Source organism: Lactuca saligna, chromosome 5 (assembly GCF_052625555.1).
Source record: "Lactuca saligna cultivar CGN05327 chromosome 5, ASM5262555v1, whole genome shotgun sequence".
In the NCBI taxonomy this organism is placed as follows: Eukaryota; Viridiplantae; Streptophyta; class Magnoliopsida; order Asterales; family Asteraceae; genus Lactuca; species Lactuca saligna.
This window is the reverse complement of record NC_136421.1, coordinates 118,584,301-118,593,854: the sequence shown is the minus strand read 5'-3', so window position 1 is coordinate 118,593,854 and position 9,554 is coordinate 118,584,301.

Here is a 9,554-nt window from a genome sequence, read left to right as displayed (position 1 = left end):
TGAACAAATGGTTGTCTAGAGTGAGAGTACACCCTATGTAAATATCGTTAGCGCGCTCAACCTTTCCATTTGCCATTTCTACGACGTAAGAATCTTCTAGTGGCTGGGAATTTTGCTTAAGTATATGTTTGAATTGGTGACTTATGAAACTTCTTTCTGCCCCACTATCGAAAAGTACGCATGCATAAGAGTTATTGAGGAGGAACGTACCAGTAACCACATAGGGATCCTTGACTGCTTCTCCCTGCCCTAAAGTTAGGACTCTCCCTACACCCCCAATATTAGGGGCTCGTGCCTTGGGGCAGTTCCTCCTGAAGTGTCCCGTTTCACCACATCCATAGCAGGTTTGGCTTGCTCCGGTGTTGGCAGTCATAGCGACTTGAGCGGCGGGTTGGGTAGTCGCTCTACAGAATCGTGCGGTGTGTCCCTTCTTGTTGCAGTTATTGCAGTGTAACTCTCGACAAGCACCGTTATGGTGGTAGTTACACTTGTTGCACTTGGGAAGAGTTCCCGTGTACTGTTTCGGCGGTGCTGGAGTGACAGCAGTAGTGGCGGCACGGACAGCAACAATCTGTTGCTTTTTGGCGGGGTCCTGCATTGGTTGTTTCTTTTTATTGCCCCAAAACTTCCTCTTGTTGTTTCCTCCTTTTGTTCGGTCGGTGGTGGTTATCACGGTACCACGGCTAGACCTGTGATCTATGAGTTGTTGTGCCAATTCCTTGGCACTCTCAAAGGTAGTGGGTTTCGAGGCCAATACACTATCTTGAATCTGAGATGATAGCCCCCAGAGGTATCGTTCCACCTTCTTCTCTTCTGGAGTGACCATTGTTGGACAGAGAAGTGCTAGGTCGTTGAAACGAGCAGTATAAGCTTCAAGATCAGTGCCTGTCATTCTAAGGTTCCAAAGTTCTTCTTCAAGTTTTTGTATTTCGCCCCTCGAGCAGTATTCCTTTAACATTAAGGCTTTCAAATCCTCCCAGCTGATTGCGTTAGCTACTGCAGGAGTAAGTGATTTAACTCGGCCATTCCACCAAGTAAGTGCTTTTCCAGTGAAAGTGAATGCCGCATACTTGACCTTGCTCGCTTCGGGACAAGCGCAGATTTCGAAAACTGCCTCGGTCCTTTCGAACCATTGCACCAGCGTGATGATGCCCCCGCTTCCATTGAAAGGGTCGGGTTTGCCATTCGTGAAGTCTTTGTAAGAGCACTCCCTCGTACGCCTCGTGCTGTCCCCTTGAATGGAATTGGTAGCTCCGGATCCAGAATCGCCAGAACCATTGGTTCCCATTTGCGACATTGCTACCGCCACGTCTGCCGTTACTGCAGCCTGGAACATCGCAGGATCAAACTGCGGAGGTGGTGGTGGAGGCGGCACTGTGTTGTCGGAAGGCCTTGGTCTTCTCCTTGGTGGCATGGTTCTGTCATCAAAAAATGACCAGTCGGTAAGACTTCAATAGTGATAACGAGTCGAGTGTTACTGGTTTCATCCCTCTTGTATTTTATCAAAACTTTAATATTCGTAAATTGTTTGTGTGATCAGGTTATGATGTCTAGTGCCAAACATTCAATAAATAAAACGCATGCCAAATTTCATTGATAACATTTAGTACATAACGTTTAGAGGGAAAAGTTTGACCACATAAGGGTCTACATTACATCGTTACAAAAGATAGTTTTGGCATTACAAAAGCCCTTTGAATAGTGTAATCACTTAGTCGCAGGGTCGACCTACATACAAGGAGTAGCACCAACGCGTACTCATAAAATTTTACTACCAAGACGTGAGAATAGTAACGAGTTCTAATCACTGCGACCCTTCTTTGACGGAGGCTGCGATGATGTCGATGCGCCATGTAGTTCCACCAATCTCCGTTCGGCTGCAACCATTCTCTCTTCGAGTGCCATGTATCTTTCCCGATACTCTCTTGTTTCTGCTTGAGCAGCGAGAAGATCTTGAATGAGTTGGTCTCTGTGGTGGGAGTCTCGTTCCAGGTCTCTGGTACGATCAGTAGTAGACTGTACGATGGCGCTTAACTCCCGGACCTGATTGGTCTTCGTCCTACCACGATCATCCATACTTGCTATTCGTTGTATCGTGACGGGGAGAGCTCTGTCAGCCGGTCCACCATAAGTGAGATCATAGTAACCTCGTTGGTAGCCATACGGTGACCGCTGGCGTCGTTGTCGGCTCCATCTTTCGATCGTTGTTACCCAAGGGGGTTCAGGTCCGTTGTATCCAAAACGGTGCGCGGGTACCCTCGCGATGTAGGGAGGGTTGAATACTTCTGGTAGTTCCTCCACTTCGTTCCCAAACATGACTATCTCATCATCTTCCTCTTCTTCCTCTTGTTCGTCTTCTTCTTCTTCCTGTTCGTCTTCCCCTTCGGGCTCCTCCTCGGGTTCCTCTTCGGGATCCTCCTCGGGATCCTCTTCGGGATCCTCCTCGGGCTCATCTTCGGGATCCTCCTCGGGATCCTCTTCGGGATCCTCCTCGGGCTCATCATCGATCCATCCCGCGTTTCCCTGATTGGGAAAATATGGGTCCCCGGGTATATGAAATCCTGCCATGTCGTCTGCACGAGAAACGGGGGTTAAGAAGCACATATCGGAAAATAATAACCTGGCGCTATAGAAACGTACAAATACTCCTATAGTATTTTTAAATGTTTATATTTGGTTCTTAGTGTGTTCTTTATGGAGTGTAGTTAGGTTATCAGATTTGTCGCTCATTACAACTATTCCTTAGTGTGCGTAAGTTACTTCTTGGACGGATATAGTTGATCAGGCTATATCCCTCCCAGAACTGATTACACATGCTAAGGCGTACTAATAATGTTCGACTCCTCCTCATTCAATTTATGTTCTCCTAAGTTATGACACCATGCTAGTATAGAATGCGTGTAAGTATACTTTAAAACAAGAAATTATTTGTTTTCTAAAAGTACAGCTCGTTAAAGCATTTTAAGAATCAGAGACTTTTAGTCCCAAAATGTGTTTATAGTTTGTATATCTTATGTGGTTTGACATACTTAATTCACTATAAACCGCGCTCTGATACCAATCTGTCACACCCCCAAACCAAGGATGGCGGAAACGTCCGGGGTGGAGGACTTCATGTATAGTATCATAACCACAATTTCGATAGTAATTTAAGCAAACACAACCAACATATATATAATTGAAAAGGTTACATCACTTGTATGAATTACATGGTTCAAAATCAATTACAATATGTTGACAAAATATGAAAAGTTTGACGCCTTAACGTCCCATCCTCAAAAGCACTTGATTACCTGTTTAGTGTTTTCCTGAGAATACAAGTTGTTTGAAAAGTGTCAACACAAAGGTTGGTGAGTTCATAAGCTTTTATTATAAAACTTAGTAGAAGTCTTTCACATGTAAATGCCGCGTTTGTTTCAGAAAAATCCGATACTTTCCTTGAAATCCGTAAAATGTAACCTTATAACCAAAGACCAAAATGTATAAGAATTCATCCTTACTTAGTAGAAATGTCGTGAGTTTGAAATGATATGGAAAGTAAATTTTTAAATCAACCCAAAACCTAATTCGGTTTTATGAAATCCCGTAAACTTTATGAATTGTCATCTCCCTAGGTGAGTCGCTATAATCATATTGTGACTATGTGAACCTGCCACAACGTTTCTCAGGCGTCGCGAAAATGAAATGACATTTGTCACCCGTAGACCTGCAGGTCCCACTGTAGCTAGCAACAAGGTGTGGGGTGTCAAACCCAATATAGATCTATATACAAGAATCACGTTCTCCCTCAAGGAGATTCTGATTATAACTACCAAGAATTATATCCCGCACTCGGACGTACAGGGAGAGAGAGAGAGTCTCACTATATAGGTTAACAAGTTTACGTGAAATGTGTGTGAATATAAATCTGTCTTGTATGAATTTACCCTTTTTGTACGAGTGTGTTGAGTGATGTATCATAAACTATACCTATTATAGTTTATCTAAAATGTATGTAATATGTAGAAACTCTTTTATGAAAATGTATTAGTGTTATGAACTTATCAAACTAAACCTTTATAGTTTAATATACGTGTTCTAAAATGAATGAATAATATTTATTATGAATGACTTAGTTTCAGTTCATGATGATAAACTAACAAAGAAACACATTCAATAATTAGAACTTATGATTATACACTTTGCTCAACATATTACAAAGTGTTATGATATTTTCATGCTGTTGGCTAACTTTAGCCATTCTGCCCTGTTTTGGAAAAATCATAGAGAAATCATACGAGGTCGAAAACTAGATCCATAAATTCTGAGAGTTCACAAAATGTGTCTAGTTTACTCATAATTTTTATCACGATTTTTAAGGACCTCCAACTTGGTTGAATAAGTCCAAAATCACAGACTGGTCCGGATTGTTGTTTGAAATGATCGACAGTTTTGTAAAAATCACCATAAATTGTAGAAAAATCGTATGGAGATGTGCAAGTAGCCATTTTAAAGCTAAGAACTTGAAATATTTTCACCTTGTACAGTTTTGAAAACAAAAATGTTTAAGATGCCCAAAACAGTCCGTGAATGGAGTTGAACTTTTCTGATGAAGGCTGTTAGAAAATTTTAGTTATGTTCTTGGTGTCTTAACTTGTATTCCCCCCCTGAAAACTTGAGAAAACATGAAAATGTAGGGGTATGAACTCACCTTAAGTGATTTCAGTAATTGATTGTTGAAGAATGGAAGTGTTTAATTCAAGAACACTTGGAGATGCCTTGAAGATTTTCGGGAATCTAACATTATAGTTATGGAGTTTGTGTAAGCAATCAAAGATTTGAGTAGAATGAAGTGAAATAATAATAGGGACGGTGAATTTTTACTTACTAAGAGTGGAAGAACACTTGAAATCAGCCTTGAATCTCGAAATTGTGTAGAAAAAGTTTGAGAGAAAAGTGGTGTTTGTTACTTGGTGGAATGAGAGCAAATGAGACAAAATGAGGAGAGTGGATGTTTGTTCCAGCTCTAAAAACATGGAAATGAGTGTAATTTGAGTGTAAGGGACATTGAAGTGACATAGGTAAGGTGGAGAGGTATGGCTGGTCATAGAGTGGGTGTGGGGTGGTTGCTTGTGATATAAGTTAAGGCAAAGTCAACACTCCACCTTAAATAAATCCCCCATTAGATTTTTATCATTTAGATAATGATTTTTATTAAAATATGTTTAAATTATGAATATTTAGCGTTTATTATGTTAAAATATAATTTCTGGAGAAAATCACGAAAAACGGGCTTAAAATGTTAAAAATATCAAAAATGGGCTAAAAGTGACAAATTTCCAAAATCTGGCCGAGGTTCGGCCTTCTGATGCTGAAACCGAGAGGAGGGAAGGCAGAAACTGAGAGGAGGGAAGAGAGAGGGTAGGAACCGAGAGGGGTGAAGAGGGAACAGAGAGTGCGCAAGGAGACAGAGAGGAGAGAAGGAGCAGAGAGGCGAGAGGACAGAGACCGAGCGACCAGAAGAGAGACCGAGAGAGGCAGAGACCGAGCGACCAGAAGAGAGACCGAGAGAGGCAGAGACCGAGGCTCGGTCTCGCATGCCTCAGCCAACAGAGGCTCGGTTCTGGTCCTAAGAGGCCTCTCTTCTTGGTTTCGGTTCCTAAAGCCTATTTTTCTCGTTTTCGCCCCGTTTTAAGCCGTTTTTGACCCGGTTAAGGGCCGGAATGACCCGAATGATTCTAAAAAGTTACAGGAACTTTTGAGAGAGATTTGGGAGAGATTTCACATACTTGGAGAGATTTGGGAGAGATTTGACATTCTTGGAGAGATTTCTCATACAAAGAGATATTTGAGAGAGATTTCACATACTTGTAGAGATTTGGGAGAGATTTGACATTCTTGGAGAGATTTCTCATACAAAGAGATATTTGAGAGAGATTTCACATACTTGTCGAGATTTGGGAGAGATTTGACATTCTTGGAGAGATTTCTCATACAAAGAGATATTTGAGAGAGATTTCACATACTTGTAGAGATTTGGGAGAGATTTGACATTCTTGGAGAGATTTCTCATACAAGGAGATATTTGAGAGAGATTTCACATACTTGGACAGATTTAGGAGAGATTTGACGTTCTTGGAGAGATTTCTCTTATGAAGAGTTATTTGATAGAGATTTCAAGTGTGGCATTTGTGAGTGTTTGGCTCCGCAATGCAAGGTTCTTGAGCCCCGTTAAGTCATCATTAAGGATCCCACACACTCCCGATGAGTATGCAACATGGTTTTTATCAGTTTAGTTCATTGATTAGCACTAGGGCTTAGGAAATTTTAACACAAGACTTTTCCCAAGTGATGTTTTCCCATTAATACAGCAAGTTATACAGTATGAACATAACACAAACCCTAATACACAAGGTTTAATCGAGATGACCGGTTTGACTTGATGACTTGACTTGACTCAAGATTGACGATTGTCACATTTTGATTGTTAGTTTACATTAGATCTAGCCATGAAAGTCTTGGATATATTGCATGTTCAATTAGAGAAACCTAGATCCAAGCTATAGGGTTGTATGTGCACATAGGGAAAGTTCTTATGTCCAAAACCCATCTATATTGTCATGCCATTTGGTCTTAAAAATGTAGCTGAAACATATTGAAGGCTAGTTAACAATATTTTCAAAGAAAAACTAGGGGACACCATGGAAGTCTACATTAATGACATGGTGGTCAAGTCAAAGAAAAATGAAAACCATCTCAAGGATCTTGAAGGAGCCTTCGACATACTGGACGAGTATAACATGAAGCTGAACCCCTCCAAGTGTCACTTTGGAATGATACCATGCAAGTTCCTTGGGTACATGGTGACCAAAAGAGGAATTGAAGCAAGTCCTGAGCAAATCAAAGAAATCATTAATCTAAGATCCCCATCCTCGAAAAAGGTTATTCAAAGACTAACAAGAAGAGTGACATGCTTAAACAGATTCATCTCAAGATCCTCAGAAAGATGCAACCTTTCTATGACATCTTAAAGAAAAATAAACGGTTTGAGTGGACTAAGGATCATGATGATGCTCTTTAGGAACTTAAAAGATACCTAACTTCAGCACCCCTATTGGTAAAACGATTAGATGGAGAACCACTTCTTCTCTACCTTTCAGTATCCTCAAACGCGATGAGTGAATTCTTAGCTAAGGATCTTAATGGGGACCAACATCCCATCTACAATGTAAGTTAAAGTCTCTTGGATCCTGAGACCAAGTACTATCACCTTGAAAAACTTATACTTGCGTTAGTAACTGCTTCTACTAAATTGAGACACTATTGTGAAACACAACCTATATATGTAAGAACTAATTATCGTATTAAGAATGTTATAATAAAACCATAAATGTCAGTAAGGATGGAAAAGTGGTCCGTGAAGCTAAGCATATACAATATCAAGTATGAGCCAAGATCCGTGATAAAGTCTCAAGCACTGTCGGACTTTATGGCTTACTTCAGTAATGATCTACAAGCTGAAGTATAAATAGAAACTAAATGACTTCAAGAAGAAGAAAACAACGGAAGGTGGACATTATTCATAGATGGAGCATCAAACCAAATAGGAACTGGACTAGGGATCATACTAAAGTTTCCACGGGGGGACATCCTACCCCAAAGTAGTCAGTTGTAAGTTTGAGGCAACCAATAAAGAGGCTGAATACGAGGCACTAATCATGGGACTACTACTAGCCAAGGATCTTCAGGTATATTTCAACTTCTTATTAATAACTAACCATTTTAATGGATCCTATGCAGTAAAGGGAGAAAGACTAGCACTATACCTCCTGATCCTAGAATATTTAACCTTTGAACTCAAAGCATTCAGCCTAAACCATGTTCCTAGAGAAGACAATGCTGAAGCAGATGCTTTAGACACTCTAGGATCTTCTCTTAGGATCCCACCAGAAACCATGATCCCGATAATCCATGTGATGATCCCAACAATTAACGACCTTCCAAAAGACTGAAGGATCTCGACAATGATGAGTTAACAATCAACATCGCTACAATTGAAGATCCTGATCCTCAACTTCCTCATCAGGATCTTAACATCAAGGATCCTTCGCCAACCTCAAGATCATGGATTCCATCCATTATTGAATATCTCCAAAATGGTACCATCCCGAAAGAAGAAAAAAGTGAGAAGTCATTCGAAATGAAGGTCTCACATTTTGTGATGATCCAAGGTAAGCTATACAGAAAATCCATGGCAGGTCCATACCTTAGATGCCTAGAAGATCACGACGCTACGGAAGTCCTAAAGACATACATGAAAGAGATTATGGTAACCACATTAGGGGCATATCCTTGTGCTCCAAGGTCTTGAGAATGGGATATTATTCTCCAATCACGAAGAAACACTCTTTCTTGTATGCTAAAAAAAAGTGATGCTTGTCAAAGACATAACATTATCCTACAACGAACAACAGAACATTTACATCCTATCATCTCCCCTTGGTCATTCATGAAGTGGGGGTTAGATATAGTTGGAAAATTACCTAAGGCACCAGACGGAAAAGTCTTCATGCTTGTAATGATAGACTATTTCTCAAAGTGGATCGAGGTTGAGGCTTTTGTTCAAGTAAGAGACAAGGAGGTGGTGTCATTTATCAAACATAATATCCTGACCAGGTTTTGATCCCTGCCGAAATTATATATGAAAATGGATCCCAATTCATAAGTAAGAGGACTAGGGAATTTTGCACAAGTTGGGGAATCAAAATGATAATGTCCACCCATGTTGAACCTCAAGCCAACAGTCAAGCAGAATCCAACAACAAATCATAGTTAATAACTTAAAGAAAAGGCTATATGAAAAGAAAGGAAGATGAGCAGAGGAACTTCCTTTCGTCATATGGACATATAGGGCCACTTCTAACGTGACCACACGCCAAACTCCATACTCTTTGGTGTTCGGAGCAGAAGCAATGATCCCCACTGAAGTGGTGATCCTAACTGTAATATATCTATTTCAAAATCAAGAGAACAATGATAGGATCCTATCATAGGATCTTGACACTATTCATGAACTCATGGATCTTGCTAGGATCTGCATTGCTGCTCATCAACAAAGGATCACCAAAGCATATGAAAAGAATGTCAAAGTCAGAAGATTCCAGATAGGAGACTTGGTCTTAAGGAAAGTATTCCAAAATACCAAGGATCCTAGTGCAGGTAAACTGGCACCTAAATGGGAAGGATCGTATCTTATAGATGTTGAAGCAAGAAAGGGGGCATATTTGCTAGCTACCCTCGATGGAAAAATATACGTAAACTTTCGGTTTTAATGAAAATAAAATATGACAAAGCGTAAAACCGAATACTTCATGAAAATTTAAGGGCTTTTATGACATTAGCCCAATGCAATACTACAATAAAATCGTTAAACACAAAAAACAACAAAAAATATATTTGGATTTTTGTTTTTGAAATGCAAAAGACAAAAATAAGAAAATATTTTTGGAATTTTTGTTTTTGAAATTTAAGGAAAAAAGTAAAAATATTTTGGAGTTTTTGGTGTTTTTGAAAAT